Here is a 12,057-nt window from a genome sequence, read left to right as displayed (position 1 = left end):
ACCTATAGACCTTTGTAGCTGAAAGGAACTTTAGAAATCAAATAGGTGTGGGGAAGACTGGATTAAACAAATGTCTTTTCTGTAGGACTTCTCAGAGCTCTGATTCTCCAACAGGGGAATCAAAGTAGTTTGCAACCTTTCCCAAACTTATTTGACAGTGGAATCTTTTTTTTTTCTCAGCAAAATTATTAAAATCGTGAGGTGTCCTGAATGCTGTCTAGGAAATGGAGTAAAGGCTGCCATTTTATCCTATAAACCCTAATTTTCCTGCTAAGGCCCAGAATGACAGATCCTTCCTTTTCCTGCTCAGTGGACCGCAACTCCCCTCAGTACCTGGGTTCCTGCAGAGACCTCTGGATTCCGGTTCTCTGCCCTGCCCTGGGCGTCCTGGGAGGAATGGCCGGACCTGCAGCTGTGGCCCAGGCCCACACACTCCACTCCAGCACTGCGGCTTTGAATCCCCCGCCCCTCCCACCGCCCCCCAGCCCCCGTGTGTAATTATAAAGTATGGGTTCAGCTATTTACTGTGTTACCTAATCATCCAGCTCACGAGTAAGCCTAGCTTTTCTGCTGTGAGATCTGAATTTAAAAAAATTACAACCCTGTATCATTCCAGGTTAAAAAGAAACCACTACTTAGGGTGCTTTTCAAAAACACAGAAACAATGATTCTCTGTCCTCTTAGAAATGCAAGCAAAATTGTAGAATTAAGACGTTTACATGGATTTTGCTGTTTCTGACCACCCTAAATTGCCTCATTTTGAAAGGTAAAACATAAAATGCCTATGTTTCTTCAATTTCCAGGAACCGAGTCCGGCAGCTGGCTCACTTGTCTTTCAGAGTTTGAAGCAAGAGAAATTACTACCAAAGTGGTGTTAATTTGCTCTATTTATCTTGGGAATTAACTTTAAAGCTTAATTGTCAGAAACAGTGACCTCTATGCTCATGAAAATCCCCAGGGAATTACAAAGGCAGACTACTTGAGTGGAATGTGAATGTCATTCTGGGGTGAACCGGCTGTGCAGAGCCTGAAGGAAGCGCTCAGCCCAGGAGGGAGGGCGCGGACCCTACAAGTTTCTGTACTTCTCAACGCTCAGACCTGGTTTCTAACCACTGCTCCCATCTGACCCAGGTTTCTGCCACTGAGCTGGTAGCAGAATTGCTTATGGATGTGTCTTGTCAGAGTCTAGGTATCGAAGTAGCTGAGCTGGAGTCCTACCACTGGCCCCATTCAGCTCCTGAACGCCCCTGGGAAGATACTGCAGTGCCTGGGGGGTGGGCTGAAGAAGTTCTGCTTGCTTAGGAAGGTTCTTGGGCAGGGTTTTGTCCGGAACTTCCCCTTACTCTGGCAGAATTTGGAACAAATGTTTGACTGAAGCCAGACACTATCAAATTAATAGAACCATGTAGGATAGAGAACAGTAAGTCAGAAAACAGAAAAGCAAACATACAGCTCATAGTGTCTATTTTGTGGAAGTAGTACAATGCTGAAAAGGGACACATCACACTCAGTGGAATAACCACCCCACCTCACCCTTTCCCAGCCTGATTCATCTTGCACATATTTAACTAAAAAAAAGAAAAAGAAAGAAAGAAAAGAAAAGAAAAGGAGGAGGAGGAGGAGAAAATCATTTGAGCAAATAATGCCCTGGCTTCTCTCTGCTGTGGTCAGTGTAAGCCCAGATACTCAGTAGATGACATCACCATTATAATGAGGTAACAGTGAATAGCTTGGAGAGGTGCTGGGCTTTGGTAACAGCTTTTAAATAGGCACAAAACACTTTGTTGATGGGCTCCACCCTAAGTCATTGCCTTGTAAGAGAGGAGCCCATCAGAACAAAAGCAATCACCGAAACCGGTTTGGCTCAGTGGATAGAGCATCGGCCTGCGGACTGAAAGGTCCCAGGTTCGATTCCGGTCAAGGGCATGTACCTGGGTTGCGGGCACATCCCCACTGGGGGATGTGCAGGAGGCAGCTGATTGATGTTTCTCTCTCATCGATGTTTCTGACTCTCTGTCTCTCTCCCTTCCTCTCTGTAAAAAATCAATAAAATATATTTAAAAAAAAAAAAAAAAAGCAATTAATACTGAACTAGATTAAACCCTACTGTACACAACAACCCCCTTTCCTGGAATGGGTGAGTGCAAGTGCAGAGCTGGTAACTATGGTTAAGTGCTTTCCTTTACTAACATAATAGAGCTCATTAACTGATTTAGCCTTGACTTACTCTGGGATGTTATTTTTGACCAAAGCACAACTTCAGGAGGGACTTTAATTGCTTGGTGAGATAGATGGAGACTTGCACTTAGCCAACCAGATTAGCCCATCGATCCTGGTGATCATTGGCATATCAGATATGGCACCCAGATCAATCCAACGACTGGATCTCAAAGTTATCTAACGAGGCCCCCCAGGATAGTTCACTCCTGTTACTAATAATGAGGGATGTGGAAGAGGACATTTGGGAATCAAGCAAAGTTTATCTTCTCAAATTGGGAGCAAGTGAGCAGCCAATGACAGGGGAGGAAAGTAAGAGAAAATGCAGTTAATAATAATAATAATAATAAGCCTTTGTGACTTGATATCTGAGAAAAACAAGGTTGCTGCTTTCCATGGTTTACCTAGTCTAAATTATCAGTCATTCTCAAACAGCCAATTTAAGGACCCACTGATGGCTACTCACCTGGCAAGAGCTTTAAATATCTAGATTCCCAGATCCACCTATAGAGAAAGTCTAGTATACAACCAGAGAAACTGTACTCCCAGGTTTAGTACAGAGATTTTTTTCAACCGGTGTGCCGCAAGAATTTTTAAAACATGCCATACCTGACTATTTAGTCAGGGGTACTGACCTCTTTTCCCTTAGATTGTCAAATTAAAAAAAAAAAAATGACAAGAGCCAACACAACAATAGCCATCTAGTGTGAACGAATCAAAATTATACCTATTTTCTGTCAGATCGGCAAAAGATATATTTTTTGGCGTGCCGAGGAATTTTAGTAATTAGTTTATGTGTGCCATGAGATGGAAAAGGTTGAAAATCGCTGGTTTAGTAATAGATTGAGACTGGACTTTAACAGCATTTGTATAAGAACAGATACGCGGTAGGAAGCCATATTAGGTTCTTAATGCACCAGAGGAAAATAACAGAACAGGTCTTCAAGGAAACAATCTGGCAGGAGAGGCAAACCGCCTCGGGCCTAGGATCTCGTTCAAATGCAGATTCTCATTCAGCAGGTCTGGCTGCATTTCTAACCAGCCCCCAGGTGAGACCAAAGCTGCTAGGCCTCCAACTGCATTTTGAAAAGCCGAACCCTGAAGGTTGGCTGAGGCTGGAGTTCTGGGACTCCCGAGGCTCTTGGGATAGCACAACAGGCCGCTGGGATCAGCTCCACATCTTTTCCTGGAGGGAAATTCCAGCTTCAATCTAGATGAGATTGTGAGATAGCACAGGGCCCTCTCTGGAAATCAGGAGTCCCAGCTCTGGGTTGTGGAAAAGTCAGCTAGCTAGAGAAAATTACTTGCCTCCTCAGCTTCTGTGGCCACATTAGGTAAGATGACAGGACTGGATTATATTGCCTCTAAAATACTTTCTCATTCCACGATCCTAAATTCTCCAACCCCAGCACATAGAATAAGGTCAAACCAACTTAGGTGGCCTTTTCTAACCCTGTAGGTTATTAGTTACTATATTTTAAAGAATCAACATGAATATCTTACATCTTTTCGGTATGTTTGCTATAAAGCAGAGGTCCTATACATCAATTGTATACATTATGATTTAGACATGTAATTACACCCTAAAAGGGGGAAATACATTTGTATGTGGGGGGTTGATAAAAGAAAATGCTATTGTATACAGACTGAAAAACACTATACTTTATTTTTAAAATATTGTAAGGGCTGGTATAAACAAGTCATAGCTTACAGATGTGTATAAAAGCTGCACGAACTGTGCACATTAACTATTTGGAGGAGAAAAAAAACGTTGGTTTTAAAAATTGTTTGGACTGTATGTTCTTTTCCTTCTTAGCAGGGTGGGGAGACAAAGGAATTGAGTTACAGGGGAGAATATAAAATGCCTCCTTTAAGGAAATAAATGTGTAATAGGAACTATCCGGCCAGTTCTCTCAGGCATGGGGATCCCCTGGGGCTCGTGTAAATGTGTATAAGTATGTCCTCCGTGTCACTCCAGATGTTTCTGCAGGGAAAGAATCCTCTCCCCCACACATTGGCATTAACACTCTGCGTGCAACCTCCAAGCCAAGCCGCATCCTGAGGGGGTACCCCAGGTGAGATTGGGGATACACAGGCCCGTTCTGCCCCCATCTCTCTACCCCTGGAAGGTTATGTACGTCGCTAAGTATCCTCCTAGGCTTGGCCTGTACATATGAACACAGGATAAGGCCCAGGAGCAGTTTATCAGGCAGAGAAGTCAGGCCACCTTTAAGTGGTAATTAAGTCTCTCCACACTTATCTTTCGAGATTGTCCTTGGGTTCCAGCTGAGCAGGGCTTTCTCTGCTGTGTGTGGGGTCTGCTTGTAGTTTTGACTCTATCCCTCAGGGCGACCTGCCCTGCACATAAGCTGTAAAAAGACAGATCCTGGCTTCTGCACTTGCCCCGCCCTCTTCCCCACCCCCCACCCCCACCCCCAGTCTGTTTTACATGGTCACAGGGCCAGAAAGAACCCTGGGCCTCCTCTTTTCCTCCAGCATATTCTCTCTCATTTCTCATCCCATGTTCCAAGGGGAAAAATGAAGTTCTGCAGAAGACCCACTCACATGGCCTGGCTGACACCCCAGGGCCATCCCACAAAGGAAATGCTGCCACGTGGTAACAGTGGCATTCTCCACAATCCACACCCAGATCTCCCCCAGGCAGGCTCCTGACACATCTTATCCCACTACCCTCACCCACCTTCTTGGTTCACATCTCCCCAATCTAAGCAGCAAGTCACATACCAGCAGCCACAACTAAGAGTAAGTAGTGGCAGCATGCTGAGTGGTTCCAAAACAGAATCCTACCACTGCATATAGTGCCTAAAACCATAGAATCAGCAAAGGGGACAGTGAACACTATCTGGGACCAAGGACAGTGATTATGTTGCCAACACATGTATGATAACATATGTAAAAACAAAGCACCAGGCCTAGACATCCTATAGAAGACACTGGTCATCCCCTAATATACATTCTTATTTAGTAATACAAGCCTGAATTTTAGCTGAGCCTACGGACACCAGATTAAAGACTACAGCAACCAGCCTCCCTTTCAGGAGGGTACAGCTATGTGACTAGGTTTTGGTTTCTGTGGAATCTCCTTAAATCTCCTTAAAGCCGGTTTTGGAAGGGCAAGGCCGGCTTGTCCTTCTTCATGTCTTCCTTCTTGCTGCTGACAGGAATGAAGCCATCTTGGACTATAAGGTGAAAGTCATTTTTTTGAAGTTGGTGGAACAACAAGGAGTCAAAGTACCTGATAATCAAGGAGTTAGCCACCATATTAACGCTGGCTGGCCTTTGTTTATGTAAGAAATACATGAACGTCTCTATTGTTTAAATCCATGCTCTTTGGGTTTTCTAATATCAGAGCTCAGTTGTGTTCTAACCTGTACTATTGCCTTCCTCTTAAGACCTGAAATAGCAATGACATCCCCAGATGAATTGCATCATTATTTCATTGAGAGTATAAATGATAGCTTTAAAGCCTAAAAAAAAAAAAATCTATTCATAATAGATCTATTCCATGTATTCTCTAATTACAATGAAATAAAACAGCGTACAACAAAATGTAGTGCACGGTACAGTATTCCCACTTTTCAATTAACAGTGAAAATATAGACATTTTCTCTTGATAAAAGGCAGATGAACTTGTCTCTAGAAATACTTGTTGGGGCAACTTAATTTCTGTACTCTTGACCACTAAATACTAGACAATGGGTCAGATTTCTTCTTCTTGGTCTCTTCTCTAAGTCCTTGGAGGGGTGCAGCGGTTCTCAACCTGTGGGTCGCGACCCCTTTGGCGGTCGAACGACCCTTTCACAGGGGTCGCCTAAGACCATCCTGCATATCAGATATTTACATTATGATTCATCACAGTAGCAACATTACAGTTATGAAGTAGCAACGAAAATAATTTTATGGTTGGGTCACAATATGAGGAACTGTATTTAAAGGGCCAGAAGGTTGAGAACCATTGGGTTAGAGGAATAATTTAGGATGGTGAGGTCAGTTCATGTTAATGGGTAAGAAAGAATCATAACTACTGGTAGCATTGAAATGCATCCATGTCATTAAACCCTCAGAATATCCTTAATTTGGAGATTCAGAAACTGAGGCTCCAGCAAGCGGCATGATTTGCCCGAGGTAATAGAGTACTAACGAGAGACCTTGAATCCAGGTTTTCAGATTCATACTATATCATAATTGCCTTTTTACTTGTCTTTCTCCCCTCTAGACCTAGCTTCTTTCCCATTCATTGGTGTATCCCCGGCGCCTGTCATAGGGCCTAACATATTAAACATCCTCAATAAATACATGTTAAATGAGTTAACAAGTCTAAAACCCCACTCTGCCAATGCTCCCTTGGTCTGCAAAGGTTCTACAATCCAATGCTCTTAATATATTCCAGGTCACTCCCAGGCCATATGGCCTGTCAAGAGAATGTGGTCAAGGATGAGACAGAGGGGAGCAGGAGTGGTGAACACACCCATATGACACACTTGTGTTCTCCTCCACACTCTCCCGGGCCTGGGTGGGCCCACCACGTAGGGCATTTGGATGTGTGCCCCACGGCCTGGGAGACAACTTGCACTTTGTGTACTTTTCCAGGCAAAGAAAAAGGCAACTGTGGCCGAGCACATTTTAGAAGTGCTGCTGCCTGGTGTCCTGACATCATAGCATCCACCCTGTCTGATTCCTGGAGGCAGGCCCACTTGCCAGGCAGAGCTGGAAAGGGTGTAGAGGGAGGGACTATGGGAAGAGGGGTTAGGCCCTGTAACATGAAGTATGTGGCCAAGACAGGCACAGTGACCAGGCATTAGGACGCAGTCCATGGGGTAAGAGTCAGGACGTTGTTTGTGTTTTAGGCTTAGAGGCAAAGGTAATAGAGCTCATCACCCCTTGTCAGACCTGGATTCTCTGAAGCCAACTGGATCGGAGTTGGTCCTGCTCCAAGTTTTTCCAAGGAACAAAGAAGATGGGGCCATCCTAGGCGTTTGCCGCTTCCTTTGCCCATCCCTCCAACAGGGGTGCCAGGGGAAGAAGGTGTTTTGTTTTTGTTTTTTTCCTTCTGTGGCTCCCTACAGAGTTAAGAGGTGAAAAAAGAAAAAAGGCTTGAGTGAGCTATGATCACCAATCATAAAATCTACAGCTAAATTATCACCTGGCATGCTGGAAATAACATTATTGCAAAATGTTGTCATGATATTAAGGCCTTCCAGTTGGAAAGCCAAAAGTTAAGCCTGTGCTGGCATTCATTTTCCAATAAATGAGTTGGCTTAAACGCGGACTTTCTCTCCTTCACTTGTAAAAATGACCAAAAATGTAACAGAGAGTTCAATAAATGTTTTAAAGATTGCTATTAAGTACAAATACTTCAACAATTTGACAAAACCAGAGTAAAACCACCTTACAAATCCTACCTTCCTTGCCCTTGCCCCCGCCCCCAAGTCAGGAGGAAAGTTCAGGGTCTCAAACAAGAACCCATTTGCCTAGTACCTGGTACATCGTAGACAACTGAAAAAACATTTGGTAACAAGGAATTCTATGTGCCTTATGAGTTGGCACTTTACAGACTTTTCAGAGAGTTTGCTGAGTCGGATTAGATTCAAGAATAGTGTATTAATCCTCTGGGGGATATTCACAGGCAAAGAGCTACAGAGATAGACATTTCCCTTTGTTAAAACTTGTATCTGCATTCAAATATTGGCCTTGGCATTTCCTAACTAAGTGTTGACTGCTTTGAATGTTATGTCAAACCATCTGCACTGGAAAGCAAACTCCTGTTAAGAAATATGATCACAGGTTGTAAAAAGATTATCATGTTCCTGACCATTATACATTTTATATTTTGAAAATCCCCCACAAGAAAGGGTCATATTAAAATAGCAACCCTTTGGCAAAGTGGGGCTGAGTGCTTTTATACAATTTACGACTCTGGTCAACAGGAAAATTCATTTTTGTGTGCATTTTCAGTGGCTTCCCGGCACTGGCTCGCTAAAATGAAACCTTTTTCTCTGAGTCCGAAACTAGGCTAGAAGTTTCTAGTTGACTGGATTTTTGAGAGACTCACCACTGCCTGGGAGGCAAGGTGCCTCTACCATCCTCACTGCCCCCAACCTGAAAATCTCAGAGGTTCCGGAACCTTAAGGCCCAGGGGAGGCAGCTCTTCACGCGGCTGAGGACACATAAGTTCAGGTCAAAGCTCTGGAGAGAAAGTGCAAAGGGAAAGCTGAAGGGAGATAGATTTGGCGTAAGAAAACTAGGGAGTATGCATTGCAACCGGATTTTTATATACTCTGGGAGGGGTAAAAAAAACCTATTCTTTTATTCCCAAGCAACAGGGAAGGGCATTCGGCCAAATCTTAAAGTGACAAACATGCTGGTCGAGGACCACGACCTCAACACCTGGGGACGCCTAACCTCCGACACTGGGAAGTTCTGGGCAGCAGGACGCAAGATGGGAGCCTTGCCCCACAGAGGTGAGCAGAAGGGGCTTGTCCGTTTCTGCTGTCCTAAGAGTGTCCTGCGCAGCTTGGCTTCAGGAAAATCCAACTGCACGCGGACTTTGAGCCTCGGTCCAAACATGTTCTGGAGATTGCGACACTCCCTCACACACTCCCCCTGCCCCAGCCACACACTCTGACCTAGTGCAGGGAGGGCGGGAGGGTGTGGGAAGTATGTGTCAAGGTGAGTGTAGAAGTGTATGCAGCAGGCACACCGCATCCCTAGCAGGTGATGAAAATAGAAGGAGAATAAGGTCAGCCCAGGAGAAGACAGTAAGAGTCCCAGAAGGTCAGACTCTGTAAGATGAGGTGCGATGCGCCTGTTGGGTCCTCACAGGGCATTTCCTGCAATCAGATCGACTAGAATAATAAACAAACAACTGGCCACGAAAGGGGAAGGCACCCCTACTGCTTTCTCTCCCTGCTCTTCCCCTGACACCCGGGACCCCACTCCTTGAAGGGAGGAGTCCTGCCTTGTTCACCTGGGGATGCTCAGCTCATTTCCAAGGACTTGGGAGATGCCTGGGGACAGTCAGATGAATGAGAGAGAGAGAAAGTGATGAATGAGCGAATGAATGAATGAATGAATTAGCTGTCCTGGGCCACAAGTGTTTGAGTGCGTTCTCTAGTGGGAAATGAGTAAGGAAGAGAGCCATGGAACAGATAAATCGGACAGGCTCGCAATTGTCCACCTATGCCAGTTTGACCCGGGTCAGCGGTCCTCAGACTTCATTGCGTGCGTCAGAATCACCCAGAGGGCTTGTTCAAACGTCGCTGGGGCCCCACTCCCGGAGGTTCCGACTCAGCAGGTGGAGCTACAGAATCTGCATTTGTAAGAAGTTCCCCCACGTCGTCGCTGCTGCCATTGAACCACAGTCGAAGAAGTGCGGCTCTGGACCATCCCAGCGTCCCAGAGAAACGACCTCTGCCTGGAGAATTGGAACCTCCAAGGCAATTCAAGGCCCGGCTTTTAAACAACAACAACAACAGCAACAACAACAACAACAACCACCCTGGCCGCTGAGGACAGAGAACAGAGCTGCTCAGCTTCAGCTCCGTCAGAGAGAGCTCATTGGAAATCAAGGTTTTCGTTTGCATGTTCCCAACGTGCAAACGTCGGCAAGTTCATCTGTCAAGTGTAAGCCCCGTACGAACAGGTTAGCAGACGCTGCCCTAGTCTTTTCCCAGGACGATCCTTTCGGAGCGCAGGGCTGGGCCAGTCCCACGCGGAGCAGGTGAAGCTGCCCCGAGAACGCACCATCCGCACAGGCGCCGGGTCTTGCCCTTTGCTGCCGATTTCTCCTGTGAACCCGGCCTCCCCAGTCCGCTTTCTCCTGTAAGCCCGGCCTCCCCAGTCCGCTTTCTCCTGTAAGCCCGGCCTCCCCAGTCCGCTTTCTCCTGTAAGCCCGGCCTCCCCAGTCCGCTTTCTCCTGTAAGCCCGGCCTCCCCAGTCCGCTTTCTCCTGTAAGCCCGGCCTCCCCAGTCCGCTTTCTCCTGTAAGCCCGGCCTCCCCAGTCCGCTTTCTCCTGTAAGCCCGGCCTCCCCAGTCCGCTTTCTCCTGTAAGCCCGGCCTCCCCAGTCCGCTTTCTCCTGTGAACCCGGCCTCCCCAGTCCGCTTTCTCCTGTGAACCCGGCCTCCCCAGTCCGCTTTCTCCTGTGAACCCGGCCTCCCCAGTCCGCTTTCTCCTGTAAGCCCGGCCTCCCCAGTCCGCTTTCTCCTGTAAACCCGGCCTCCCCAGTCCGCTTTCTCCTGTGAACCCGGCCTCCCCAGTCCGCTTTCTCCTGTTAACCCGGCCTCCCCAGTCCGCTTTCTCCTGTGAACCCGGCCTCCCCAGTCCGCTTTCTCCTGTAAGCCCGGCCTCCCCAGTCCGCTTTCTCCTGTGAACCCGGCCTCCCCAGTCCGCTTTCTCCTGTAAACCCGGCCTCCCCAGTCCGCTTTCTCCTGTGAACCCGGCCTTCCTAGTCCAGACACCAACCAGCGCCTTGAGCAAAGCACCTGGAATGGAATTCGAAGCTGTCCCTGGAGGCGGGAGCCTGGGCGCTGACCTGGCTCTCTCTGGACAGGCAAACTGGACACCCGCTTTCCCAGGGGCCCTGAAGGCGAAGGGGCACCCGGTCCCGTGCATCCCGGGAGCCCGTGCCCCCCGCCCCGCAATACAGGCTGCGTGGCCTCGGGGCTCCGGTCCCGTCCGCACCCAGCACGTGGCAGAGCCAGCCTGGCGCTTCGGCTCCCGCCCCTGGCACCTCGCGACCGGCAGACAGGGCGCCGGCGGCCCCGAGTCGGCTCTGGGCCCCGACCACCTCACCCAGAAAAGCCACACCCAGGCCGGCTTGCCCACCCCGGTAGGAGCTCTAGTTCACTGTCCGACCCGGTCTTCGGCCTCCACAGGCAGCTCCCCCTTCAGGGGGACTCGGCGCCTCGGTCTCCAGCGGGATGGAGCTGAGCGAGGGGCGCAGGCACAGCGAGCGGCCTTGGGCCCAGCACCCTCTCCCTGCCCCGGGGCAGAAACCACCCGCGGGCCGGCCTCGGGCTTGGCCCGACTCGGGAGGAGGCTGGGCGCGGGGGCTGGACGGCTGCAGGCGGCGGGTGGTCCCCACGAAGCGCTTCCCGACGCACAGCTTCAAATGCTGGGTGGGATGGGCGTAGGGCGTGGGGAGTGGGGCATCCTTCCCGAGCGCGGTCCCCTGGGAGACCCTGTGGCCTCTCCGACAGGGACAGTGTCCGAGGCCGTGGAAAACCCGCCAGCAGAGGAGTCCCTGGGGCCACCCCGTGGAGCGCTCAGCGAGGCCCAGCGGTGGGGGAAGAGCGGCTTATGGGCCCAGACAACAGGCCCAGGCCCTCTCCCCACACCCCTGCCGCGCACGCCATTCTTCCTCCGAATCAAACGGGCCGGGGTGGAGGCGGAAGGATTCCAGCCGCCGGAGGGGTCGCTGGCTGCTCCGCACTCGCACCCGGGAGCCAGCCGCCCGAGTGCCCGCCCGCGGCCCGCGGCCCGCGCCGCGCAGTGCTCGGACCTCGCCTCCAGGGGGCGCTGCGGGTCTTCTCACGGCGGCTGAGCTCCCGCGGCGGCGGTGCTTGTCCCCTCCCATCCGCGCTGTAAAGCGCCGGCTCGAACTTACTTTTTTTAAAGATAAACTGCTTAGTTTTTGGACCCCCTACGTCCACACCCACAGTTCTGAACCCAAAGCCCGCTGTCCTTCGCGGGCCTCCGCACTGCTCCGAGGCTGAAGTGCACGCTGGGCTCCCAACTCCGCCGGGCCGGCGCAAAGCAGCCTACAGTGCGCGAAGTTCAAATGCAGAAGGTCCCCGCCCTGCGGAGGCTGGGGAAGGCCG

Source organism: Myotis daubentonii, chromosome 17, assembly GCF_963259705.1.
Source record: "Myotis daubentonii chromosome 17, mMyoDau2.1, whole genome shotgun sequence".
Classification (NCBI taxonomy): domain Eukaryota; kingdom Metazoa; phylum Chordata; class Mammalia; order Chiroptera; family Vespertilionidae; genus Myotis; species Myotis daubentonii.
This window is presented reverse-complemented; position numbering follows the sequence as displayed.